The sequence below is a fragment of the Erpetoichthys calabaricus genome, chromosome 9, assembly GCF_900747795.2.
Source record: "Erpetoichthys calabaricus chromosome 9, fErpCal1.3, whole genome shotgun sequence".
NCBI lineage: Eukaryota > Metazoa > Chordata > Cladistia > Polypteriformes > Polypteridae > Erpetoichthys > Erpetoichthys calabaricus.
The window spans coordinates 41,391,725-41,404,649 of NC_041402.2; the positions used below are offsets into that span (position 1 = coordinate 41,391,725).

The 12,925-nt window shown below is 38.1% G+C and overlaps 1 protein-coding gene across 1 annotated transcript in view; it reads left to right on the forward strand.

Annotated features, from left to right (window-relative positions):
- Window positions 1-2,550: 2,550 nt before the first annotated feature.
- psme3ip1 (proteasome activator subunit 3 interacting protein 1) overlaps window positions 2,551-12,925 on the forward strand; it is a 136,609-nt gene continuing 126,234 nt past the window's right edge. Inside the window, exon 1 of the mRNA XM_028809362.1 lies at window positions 2,551-2,640. The gene's annotated coding sequence lies outside the window, so the exon portion shown is untranslated. The remainder of the gene's footprint in view (window positions 2,641-12,925) is intronic.

Sequence of the window (12,925 nt, forward strand, 5' to 3'; positions counted from 1 at the left end):
TCTGGATCGGTTCCCAGCCAAGTGTGAAGCGGCTGGGATGAGAATCAGCACCTCCAAATCCGAGACCATGGTCCTCAGCCGGAAAAGGGTGGAGTGCCCTCTCAGGGTTGGTAGCGAGATCCTGCCCCAAGTGGAGGAGTTCAAGTATCTCGGGGTCTTGTTCACGAGTGAGGGAAGAATGGAGCGTGAGATCGACAGGCGGATCGGTGCGGCATCCGCAGTAATGCGGGCGCTGCATCGGTCTGTCGTGGTGAAAAAGGAGCTGAGCCGCAAGGCGAAGCTCTCAATTTACCAGTCGATCTATGTTCCTACCCTCACCTATGGTCATGAGCTATGGGTAGTGACCGAAAGAACGAGATCGCGAAGACAAGCGGCTGAAATGAGTTTCCTCCGCAGGGTGTCCGGGCTTTCCCTTAAAGATCGGGTGAAAAGCTCAGTCATCCAGGAGGGGCTCAGAGTAGAGCCGCTGCTCCTCCGCATCGAGAGGAGTCAGATGAGGTGGCTCGGGCATCTGATCAGGATGCCTCCTGGACGCCTCCCTGGTGAGGTGTTCCGGGCACGTCTAACCGGGAGGAGGCCCCGGGGAAGACCCAGGACACGCTGGAGGGACTATGTCTCTCGACTGGCCTGGGAACGCCTTGGGATTCTCCCGGAAGAGCTAGAAGAAGTGGCCGGGGAGAGGGAAGTCTGGGCATCTCTGCTCAAGCTGCTGCCCCCGCGACCCGACCTCGGATAAGCGGGAGACAATGGATGGATGGATGGATTTATCTGGAATATTTTAGCCACTTTTTTACTCCCTTTACTGACATGTAAAAAGAAATCCAAGATATGTTGAAGTATTTATGAACTCACTTTAGAAAAAACATATTGTTATTGTAATGGTACTGACAAATTGCATCAGCCTGAGGGAACGTCCATGGCATGAGCTGGCATTCCATCATGTAAATAACCAGCTTCAGAGTCAGTGACAGGGGTGCCTATAAAAAGTGGCAAGCCTTCAATGTCACAAAGAGAATTCCTTTTAAGGTTAGCAAGCCACCTAAAGGAGCCTTGTTAAGAACAATACAAATCATTCTATTACTCAATGCTACTATTTTAATCATGGAGCTCATTCGAAAAACTTAATTTAAAAAAAAAGTTATTTAAGACGGGATAACTACACTGCATCAATTCATTTTTTTCTTGCCTACTCTATTTCTTATCTGTGCCATATGTCTGATGACAAAGCTAAGGGGCCATTCATATTAATCTTTCAAAAATATTTTTTATCAGTCTATATCTGCCACCTTTACTAAAGTGTACACTAAGCATTTACACTGGCAGTGATATACTGTACTTCAGAAACCTATTCCCTGTTTTGAATAATTGTATTATTAACAACTAGCTGTGTTACCTATCTAAAATGGATTAAAAACTAATCAATCAACTAGACCTCAGCGTTAATATTTGCAGTGCATCATCTATTGGAATGTATTTTATAATGCATGTAGTAATAAAATGCATTGCAACAAGTGTTTGTGTGATGCGCCATTGTTTGGAATGACAGAGACATATCAACGGACACACAGACAGACACGTGCTTTTTAAGGTGGGTTAGTTTTGTTTCATTTTTCTGTTTTAGCAATATTCATATGCAAGCTTCTGTTCAGTGAGCCAATTAAACATATCATTTTGCTTGACGTTTATTGAATTCCATACTGGCTAACACGGTACAACACCGTGCTATTACAGCAGTACTACTGTTTGAGAGATACTTGAAAGGAAACACATTAAATTGTTTTTTATCACAAGGCCATTGCTATTTGTGTGTGATGGTCATGTTGTCATTATGATAATAATCCGCTTCTTGGGTCCCTGTAATGGTACCGATTTTCTAATTTAGGTCCTCAGATTAAAAAATCGGGAGGCGTCTACCCTAGACTTTCTCGTATACTCAGACATGGGGATGGATATTTGAAGAGTAAATCGCAAGACAATGATTATATTTTTATATTATGTAAATATGTAATGTAATTACAAATTATGTAAGAACCATCAACAACAAATCAAATTAATAATATATTGAACAATTATTGTAAAAGTAAAGTTGAAAAAATCGGACTGGCAGCTGCGTGAATAAAGCGGTAAAGTACCACTTCCGGTTAACGGAAATACCCCAAAAGTTGATAGAAATCTACGTTTTGTACCAGATACTTGTATGCAAAATTTGGTTGACCTGTTTACATACACACACACACAAACAAACACACAGACACAGAGACATAATTCCAAAAATGGCATATTCGGGAGGTAAATGTCGAGATTCATCAACATCTCTAAATTGAATTTTTGGAGGATACCAATAGCTATTAGTTTCCTTATACTTCGTATACGAGAAAGTCACGGAGGCCTAAAACAAAATCTCGACATCGAATCGTTGGACGATTACAATACTTTCCCTGTACTTTCCAAATGAGAAAGTAAAAAGTTCAAGAACTCTTGCACTAACAAATTACTGATACCGCCTGATCAGTAGATGGCACTAGTGTGCCTTATAGTGCGTGAGTGCGGCACGAGCAACTTGTGTTACCGGAACTGAGGGTTTGTGCTACGGAGTTAGGGAGGAAGAATTTAAGTGTGACACGAAGTCGTCTTATCTAGGTAATGCGAAATTATGTCCAATATGGCTTTAATGTACATTTTAATATTTTGTCTTTGTTTTTGTTGTCTTGAATGTTGCAGCTGTTGTTTTAAATGGCAACAACATGTTGGCAGAAATGTGGCGACATTTAACCATTAGTTCATCGTGATAGCGAAGTACGTCGCGACAGTTTACAGTTCTTCAGCGTTTTAATAGCAACCGCACCTCGTGAATTAGTGGTTAAAAAACCGCTAAACGCCTGAGGTTCGACTTAAATTGTGTCCAGTGTGTACTGTGTTGTCTTATGTTATCTTTTTGGCGGCTTTATTATTTGATTTGCGGTTAGTTTGGCTTGTGGTGAGTTTTAGTAGCTCATACTTTCCTTCAATAAAACAAAAAGTTTTAAGATAACTGAATACAGAAAATTGAGATACGTTTCAAACAGGTAGTGTGGATGGCACGGATTACCCACACGTTGAACTGTTCCTTTTTAATCTGCACGTGTGTAAGCGCAACCATCAAGACAAATACATCCTAATTAATAAGACATCAGTAAATAAAGGTCTTATTACATGTTTGTGCAGATTAAGTGTGATTTATGACAAAATGGACCAACCGCTAACAACGCAGTGCTGGCCTGAGCAACAATTAGGGCAGTAGGTTGCCGGAGTTCTTGGCGCTGCCACCTCACTGCTTCAGAGTCCTGGGTTTGAATTAAGGCCTCGCACCGGGGTATCAGTATTTAATTTTCACGTAACCCGATGTTTTTTTTTTATTTCTAAATTTTGAAAAGCAAAACATTACGATGGCATGCTGTTTAATCAAATAAATAATAAAAATCACGTTTTATTTTTCACATAACATTTATACACGCAGTACATACAACATGTAGTGGAAAGCTTAAGTTGCCAAACCTCAAGACTGTGTATTAATGAAGAATATTAAAAAATACTAAACAATAACACATGACTTTACAAACATTAATAGAAATCACCATGTTAATCTGAATGCAGTTGTATGCATTGCAGCATAATTACAAACGTGACAAGGAATAAATAATAACATCTTAAATAACTAAATATAAAAGAAAGAACAAATACATTGTAGCTCTAGGCACTGTCCTCATTCAAGATGCGGATGGGCTGTGGGCAGAAGCTTCTCCTCAACTTCTCTGGACTGGCATTCAGGCATTGGTAGTGTCTCTCTGACCACAGCACAGAGGAGAGGCCATTGTTGGGATGGCTGGTATCTCTGATAATTTTCTTTGCCTTTGTCAGCCATCGCTTGAGGTTGATGTGTCCAAGAAGTTATAGAGCTCATAATAGGGCTGTCAGATCGAATGTTGCTATTCGAATATAATTCAAATTTATTTGAAAAAGGTCAAATTCAAAGGCAAAAGCTATCATTGTGAAAGAGCAGTTGTTTGTTTTACCTGTGCTAGTGCTGACATCGAGTTACTCCTGACACACTGTGTAAAGCTGCAGTGTTTTGCAGATTTGTTTTTGTACTTCACTTCCGTGATGAGCCATTTCATAATTCTGAATGCTTTGTTGGTATCTGTATTAGTAGACATGGAACTCGACCCCTTTATAACATAGTTCCCCCCTACCCCGATCTCACAAGTGTACCAGAAAGTTTTTTTAAAAATGATTTTCTGGTGCCCTGATTCTGTCTCTTTCACTCTTAAACCTATGATCGCTGACTGTTGTTTAATACTAAGACCTTCTCATTAAAGCAAATGGAAAATAACTCATAATTCTGATTTTCCTTTTATTACAACCCTTTAAAATCCCTGCTTTAAAGAGCCAACACTCTGAAATTGCACAGGGGTTAGATAAAAACACACCAAATGAACTAGGCGTGGTAATGCCTTTAGGTCAGGAGGAATATGGGTTAGTTAATAAGATTATGACAGGTTGACAATAGCAAGCGACGTAAAACAGCAGGCAAGTCAAAGGCTGACTTGTTTTATTATTTTAGTGGTCTCCAAAGAGCAGCAGTAGGGCACTGTTTGTAGTGTGGCATTCAGCGTAAAAAAGCTTGTCACAGATTGTCACTGTATCATGTCAGGGTCTGCACAATGTCTTTACTTTTTTTCCTCTTTACTGATGCATGAGTATTTTAATAAAGGTGGTCAGAATATTTTTAATTAAAATCTGTTTTTTTAAGGATTAAGTATCAAACCAGCAGCCACATAAGCCATAATTGTAGGACTTGGCGTGTTGGCTGACACTGATGAGGCTCTTCAAAGTGGAAATTTTAAGTTGTTCTAATCAAAGGAAAATCAAAATTATGACAGTTATTTTCCATTTGCTTTAATGAGTTGATTTTAGAATTAAACAACAGTTGGGAATCTCATGTTTAAGAATGAATCGGACAGAATCAGATGCAAAATGATACTTTTGGGACACCAGAGAAGCATTTAGAAATACAGCACTTTAAAAGGTCTGGAAACACTAAAATGGACCTGTGTGATAAGTGTGGGTTTGTGCACCCTGTCCAGGTTTGGTTCACGAGTTATACTTGGTGCTGCAGACACCTATCAACATTGGCTTCTTACAACTCAGAACAGAATAAGTGAGTTAGGAAATGGATGTATGAAAGTTTTTTCTCAAGTTGTGGTCTTGAAACACTTGGCCATATTTGTTTCTTGATTGAAGTCTTGACATTCTAAAGGTGCACTGTAATGGATGAGATGACTTTTGCTTCCATCAGTAATTTTTGAAATTCTCATATTTGCTGCACTCATTTTTTTATTTCTCACTTTCGGACTCCGCAATAGAATGTCAGTCTTAGTGCCCGAGTAATTTCCTTACCTTTAAAATATTGATATCTTTTCTGAACAGAAAATTAAAAAATGTGCCATTATCATTGCTGCCAATAGAGAGTGAGAGCAGAAATGAGCTTGTGGCATCACCTTTAAAGCATTCTACTGTTAGCACAGGATTGCTAGTTGAGTAGCATCACTGGACTCATTCTATGGTTCCAGGCTAGTCACTTAATCAATAAGTGCCCACAGTGTAGATACGCATGGTCGATAATACTGTAGGCGTTCACTTTGTATACATGGTACTGTATATAAAATTAATTTTTTGTTTTAACTTCTTATCCACCTTGAATAAAAAGGGCAGCCAGGGGCAGGACCTGTGCTCTAATTTTAAAATCGCATGTATAACAGTTTTTAAGCTGAATATGGTTTAATGCAGATTGCTTATTTTACTAGAATAGCATTCTTGTATTTGACAGGTCCTAATTCTGATCTGAAACATCCCTGTAACAAATGTCATACTGTGGGTGAGGGTATAAAGCCCATTGTACTATTTTAACTTTTTCATGAAGCTATCAAGTGGAATTGTTGTCGTTTGGCATAGTTTCACAAAGAGTGTATCTTCATACACACATTGATTTAGTTTTCTATGAATAGTAGTATTTTTTCTTTCCTTTACGAAGACATCTGCAGTCTGACCCATCCTCAAGCCACAAGCATCATTTTCTGTTACAAATATTTGTTATTAATGAAATGTGCCATTTAGACCAGTGGTTTGCAACCTTTTTACACTTAGGGACTGGTTAAAATAAGATAATTAATTCAGGGACTGGTAAGGCAGAAATAAAAAACATTATTTATTATAGTATTTTGTTTTTTAGTTTTTAAATATAATACTATAAAATGAAAATTCTCTAAAATAACCAGAATCCAAGCAGTTGGAATGTTAATACAAGAATTGAAAATTGAGATTGAATATAATAGAATAGAACTAAAATTTTAGAGAGCAATGTTTAATTAAAATCAAGCTAGTGTGAAATCTGCTGTTGCTTCTTTGCAAGAATACTTGATAACTGTGGGTGCAGTGTTTCTTTCAAGAGATGAATCGCTGCATTGACACCTGTTTAGTTTCTCTGTTTTTTATCAGTGATAGGGTTGAAAAACGTCTTTTCACACTAATAGGTAGTGGAAAACTTGACTAACAATTTAATAGCCCTAGCGATAGTTCACTGCCAGGGGCGAAACCAAACTATAAGTACTCCTTAATGTAATGCTTGACAAAGTCTCCTTTTCTTTTTTTGGTTTCTCTTGCACATTCTGAAATATCAACACATTTCTTTTTTATTGTTTCTTTTAAACTTGAATTATTCATACTTGGCTTGCTTTTTGTGTCATCACTACTTTTCTTCTGACAGTTGTTTTCACTTTTAAAGAAGGTTAAAAGGTTTCTTTTTTTTTTCTTTCCATTTTGTAGGGTTTAAAAGTTTCCAGCACAATGATGCTGACAATGTATTTGCAAACAATATGCACGTGTTGTTGACAGGCGAGCTGACATAATACTAGCAAAAGAATGTAGTGTCAACAAAAAACTGAACCTGTCTCCTCCATATCTCCTTGGCTGACAGTATGTATCCCTACACAGTGCCATCTATACTGTTTGCCCCAGGCAGCGCTGTTCATCTCCACTATGCTGCATGACAGGCGTATAAGTGCCAATAACTCTTTCACAGACTGGCAGGAAATTTCTGCCAGGCCAGACCAGATCTGCTGACCAGCAGTTGAAATACACTGATTTAGACAGCTTGTGTTTCATTTATCGTTTCATTAGATGTGTGTAGTTATTTTTAAATATTTTACTAAAACAGTTATTTAATGGTGGACATATACGCTATATCCATCCATCCATTCATTCATCCATCCATTTTCAAACACAATAATCCTGAGTAGGGTTGTGGGGAAGCTGGAGCCTATCCCAGCAAGCATTAGGTGCAAGGCAGGAACAATCCCTAGACAGGGCACAGTCCATTGCAGGGTGAACACACTCTCACACTAACACACACTAGAGCCAATTTAGCAATACCAATTCACCTAACCTGCATGTCCTTGGACTGTGGGAGGAAACACACATGGATATGCGGAGAACACAGGGATGTGAACCCTGGTCTCCTTCTTATGAGGCAGCAGTGCTGCCTACGAGGGTATATATGGCACCTAATTATCTGTTGCCTCTCCTGTTATTTTCTCTTATCTGCTAGTTGGCTGTAACTCAGAATCTTCATAAAGATGTAAATGAAAAAGAAACAAAAAATGAATGCAGGTTACTAAATGTAGTTCTGATAGACAAGTAATGTGACCTAGTCCTAAGGCTTTAGACTACAAGACAGTGTTTCGTGAGATGACATATGTAGTATGTGCTTGTAATTTTTATGTAACTTTGAATGCAAACTTCAGATTACTTAATAAATGTGTCTCTTAGCAACTAAACGTCTCTCATTGGTTGGTCATAGTGATTTAAAATCACTATTGTTCATATTTAAAACTGCAGTGCAAACCTGAAATTCAGCTGAAATCATGGGCTGGCATCAAATTCTTAACCTAGTTAGGGCAAATGTGTCACACAGTTTTGTGCTCCTGGGCTAATTTATTCCAGTCCTTCTTTATATGTTACATTTTATACTGGTGTTGTATACAAAGGTGTGGTGTGCAGTCATTGGCATTTGAAATTATGACCTTGTGGCTCAAACCTTGACTCCTTATTGACCAAAGCGCAGTGTCAGTCTATTCATTCCTAGGTGACCAAAAACCCAGGTCAATTTTTTTCCATCAAATTCTGAAGTGTTAACTTTGCTGTACTGTAAGTGTCTGAGTTTACAGGACTTTAGAAAATAACTTTATTTTAACATGAATTCATCCATACTATATTCCCATGAGTCCTTTTTTTCCCACAGTGGAAGGCTAACTGGTACACAGGGATTAATCCATTAGTAGCTCACACATTGCAAATTATTCTTTTTTTGTACTTTTATTTGTCTCATGTACTTGCATTTTTTAACTCTACTTGTGTTAATGTAAGCCTGGAAAAGTTAGTAACAAAAGATGTGCACTGAAGTCATGCAGGCAGTGTGGCTTAGTGCCTGGAGTTTTGTTTAAACTCTAAGGATGCTCATTTAGTCTCCCAAGATTTACTCATTGTGCGACTCTGAGCATATTACTTAACCTGCCTTTCTTTCAACTGCCATTAAAGATTGTATTTAAACTCAGTAAATGAACATATAAAAGTCAAAGCTCACAGTTAAGTAGTTCTATATTGAATTAGTGAAGCACACAGACCTACAGAAATAGCTACTAAAGGGTTATAAATAAACAACAGTAAATGTTCTGTCTTGATTATGAATTTTGAGCAGGTATGTAAGATGTCTTGGGGGGGGGGGGGGTATCAATAGAGGGACTTGTGGGAATTGTGCTTTAATTACAGTACATTTTTCTACCCACAAGGATGCCTCTGCTTAATGGTTTTGAATTTCCAAAATATATTGGATCACAAACTTTCAATTAATATATATATATATAAATATATATATATATATATATATATATATATATATAGTGTAAGATCAGCCTCGACACAGACAGCACCACACACGTTTATTACACTACTATTTACGAAAGTCCAAGTCCCGCACACAACCCAGTGCCCCTGCACCACACACCCTCAAGTCCGGTCTTCTCCTAAGTCCTCTTGTATCTCTTTTATCTCCACCCGGATGTGCCCCCAGATGAGCTTCCTGCGGCACTCTTCCTGGTGTTGCGGAAGTGCCGCATGAGCACCCGGAAGCAGTCTGGGTGTCCCTGGTAATGCTTCTGCCAGCACCTCCGGGTGTGGCAAAAGTGCTGACGTCCAGGGCTTCACAGTTTTCTGGGCAGCCCATGGCAGTGGCCACGGGCCCCTATAGGGTTGAGCTTCCATGCTCAATATCCATGGCCCCCACACAAACCACCTCTTGTGGTCCGGGGTAGGCACAGTAACTCTGTCGGTCCTTCTTGGTGTCCCGTCTGGGCACAGATCCCAGCCGCTCGCCACTATATATATATATATATATATATATATATATATATATATATATATATATATATATATATATATATATATATATATACATACACACACACACACATGCCTGCCTTCTCCGCCTCTTGTTCGCCCACTTGTACTGGATCTCTCCGCCTCCCTCTCCATGCTTTTCTTAACCTCCTTTTTTTTTCTTTTCTTTTTCTCCAATCCTGTATTTCACGTGCCAGCTCTCTCTTATATGCTTCCATAATAATAATAATAATAATAATACATTTTATTTATACAAGGAGCCTTTCAGAGAACTCAAGGACACCAAACAAACAAACAAACAATAAATAAATAAATAAATAAAAGACACAATTATAAACAACTTAAAACATCAGAAAATCTAAAAATTAAAACCAAACAAAACCACTATAATCAGGAGGAAAAAGATAAAGCCATTTTAAACAGATGTGTTTTAAGTTTACATTTGAAGGATGAATATGATTTGATATTTCGGAGATCCGCAGGTAATGAATTCCATGGGTGCAGCCTCTCTATCGCACACCGCAGGAAGCAGATACTTAATCATTTGTACAATTCTGCATGATCACAAGGCTGAAGAGTTGATTTTAAGTAACAACCAAATTCATTCCTCCAAAGTTTATCCCTCAACCATGACTCACTTCAGCCAGTTTAACGAATGTTACATTTAAATATTTTTTGAAAACTGGTAAAATGTTATTCCCAAATTGAGAAAAGAAAGTTAGGGACACAACAATTCATGACACGGGTTACTGAAAGCAAAAAATATTACATACTTTGTATAGGAAGGGAAGGATTAGATACAGCCAAGAAAGATGAAAGCAGAGAGAAATTAACGAGGGTGGAAAAACCAACAATTATAGAAGATGAAGGAAAAGATTAAAACGTTGGTCATTTAGTTTAGGTAAATGAGTGGTCCATGCTTAAGAGTGAATTTGATTTCTTCTGTTTTACTTTGAAGTCAGTGAAGTCTTTTGAGAGAACCCTACAAGAGTGATTAGTTTGGCAGTGATCAAGGGATGTCAGATGTTACAAGATGAAAGTCCCTGAAAATAAACCATAAAATGTGTTATGGTGTCATCAGTCACTCAATGTTTAAGGAGCCTGTCCAGTAAGAAAGGGATTCTTGTTCTTGAGAAAGAGGGCAGAGACATCCATCCATCCATCCATTGTCCAACCCGCTGAATCCGAACACAGGGTCACGGGGGTCTGCTGGAGCCAATCCCAGCCAACACAGGGCACAAGGCAGGAACCAATCCCAGGCAGGGTGCCAACCCACCGCAGTGGCAGAGACATTTAGAGAACAATGTAAAATAGAAGCCTCACACAGTAGTGTTTGTCTTGGTGATACTGAAGAGTGTGACAGAGGTTACAGTAAGTGACAGTGATTGCAGTTACTTTAATATCTGCAGCATTAACACACAAAATTATACTTCATTGGCTTTCATGCTCACAACATCCAAGACAGGGAATGTAGAGCTGCAGTGCTACATTGATGCAAGATGATTAATTGGTTCACAGCATAGATTTCTCTATCCACATCAAAAGATAGATAATGTGTGCAATGAAAACTAAGTGTGTACAATATGTCTCATGAAAAGTGGCCTTTCTGCATAATGCTGGTCAAAATACAAGACAAAGGGGCATTTAATTGCAGACTACATAACTGTCTATTGTGTATGCATATCCTGATAGCACACAGCATTCTCCACAGCTAATTTATCAAACCAAAAAAATGACCACAGGGTTTCCTGCATTCTTAGGCATTGTAAAAAAAAAAAAGTATTTGAACCTAAAAGCCTGCATGTACTTGCTGAAATGATCTGAAATAAATAAAGGGACCCTACACTTATAGTGGGGTATTAGTCACTCTGCTCTAGTGTTTACAAAGTCTTCGATAATAATAGCTCAAATGTGCTTCCTGGAATGATCTGGAAGCCACCTTCAAGTATGAAAAGAGACACTCTTCCACCCAGCCAGCAAAATTGTTAGTGTGGCTAAGTTCCAGCCAAGTTCACAATATGACTCTGCTGACCTGATGATAAAAGTTGCTAGGAGAGAAAGCATTGAGCTTAAGTACCAGTTTTACCAGTCTGATGAGAGTGTACATTGGAGGGTCTTCAGCTGGACATTTGTTAAAGACATGTCTAAGGGAGATGCATGCTGATCCAGCCTTTCACTAACTCCATTAAACACTATGGTATAGATTTTGAAATATTTCTTTCACAATACACAACTCGGGTAAATAGGCAGATGGTCACAGTTAAAGTGATTGATTTCAAGTTGTTGCAAGACATACAAATTTTAGCAATTTGAACAATAACTCTGAAAAACTAGCTGAGGAAAGAAGCGAGAACTAGCTTTCCTGAGAAATTTTGTTAACTTTATTGTTACAGTGCATTATTTTAAGTGTTACCATACATTTAACTATAGCATAAAACTTAATACTATAAGACTGCATGAAATGAAAATGCTGTATGTTTTTATGTCGCATAAATATTTATTTTCTGTCAAGCAATTTTACTGAACTCGACTACATAATAAGAGATCCACCCACTAACCTAATAACTTAATCCAGTACTGTCCACATAACTTATGTTTAACTGTAAAACATGCATTTGTTTTATATAAACACACTGTTTACCATTACACAAACACCTGACCAAACTAGACTGACATTTCACTGTACTTTTATATTGAGTTGAAGTCCTTCTGCATACAATTTCATCCAGTTGTCAGATCTATCTGACATGGAAATTGAAGTTACAATCTACAAATTTTTACAAATCTTTTTCTTCTTTCGGCTGCTCCCGTTAGGGGTTGCCACAGCGGATCATCTTCTATATGTTTCTGTCCAATGCATCTTGTTTTGTTACACCCATCACCTGCATGTCCTCTCTAACCATATCCATAAACCTTCTCTTAGGCCTTCCTCTTTTTCTCTTCCCTGGCAGCTTTATCCTTAGCATCCTTCTCCCATTATACTCGGCATCTCTCCTCTGCACATGTCCACACCAAACAAAGTTTTACACATACCATACTTTATTCTTAATATGCACTGCCATTTGCATGGCTTACAAATAGATTTTCAAAACTTTAAATGAGCTTGTTCCTAATCCATCTTGTAATTTTCGAAGGGAGGCACAGCCTATACTAGTAGAAACATTTGTAAATCTAGAACTAATCGAAGATGGAATTCCAGTCTGCCACAGAGAACAAACGTTTCAGAGTTATTGATCACCTGTTACTCAGTTATTTGAACTATTTTATTGTAGCTTACTCTGTCTGATATACAGTATGATGTATCTTTCTATCTGACACTTTTTCATATGATAGGTACAAATTAAGAGATGCTTATTTTAATGTACATTGCTTTTTTGTAATTTAAGTCTGCTGTATTATATAGTGTATTGCTGCTGTGCATTTCTGTACTATTGGA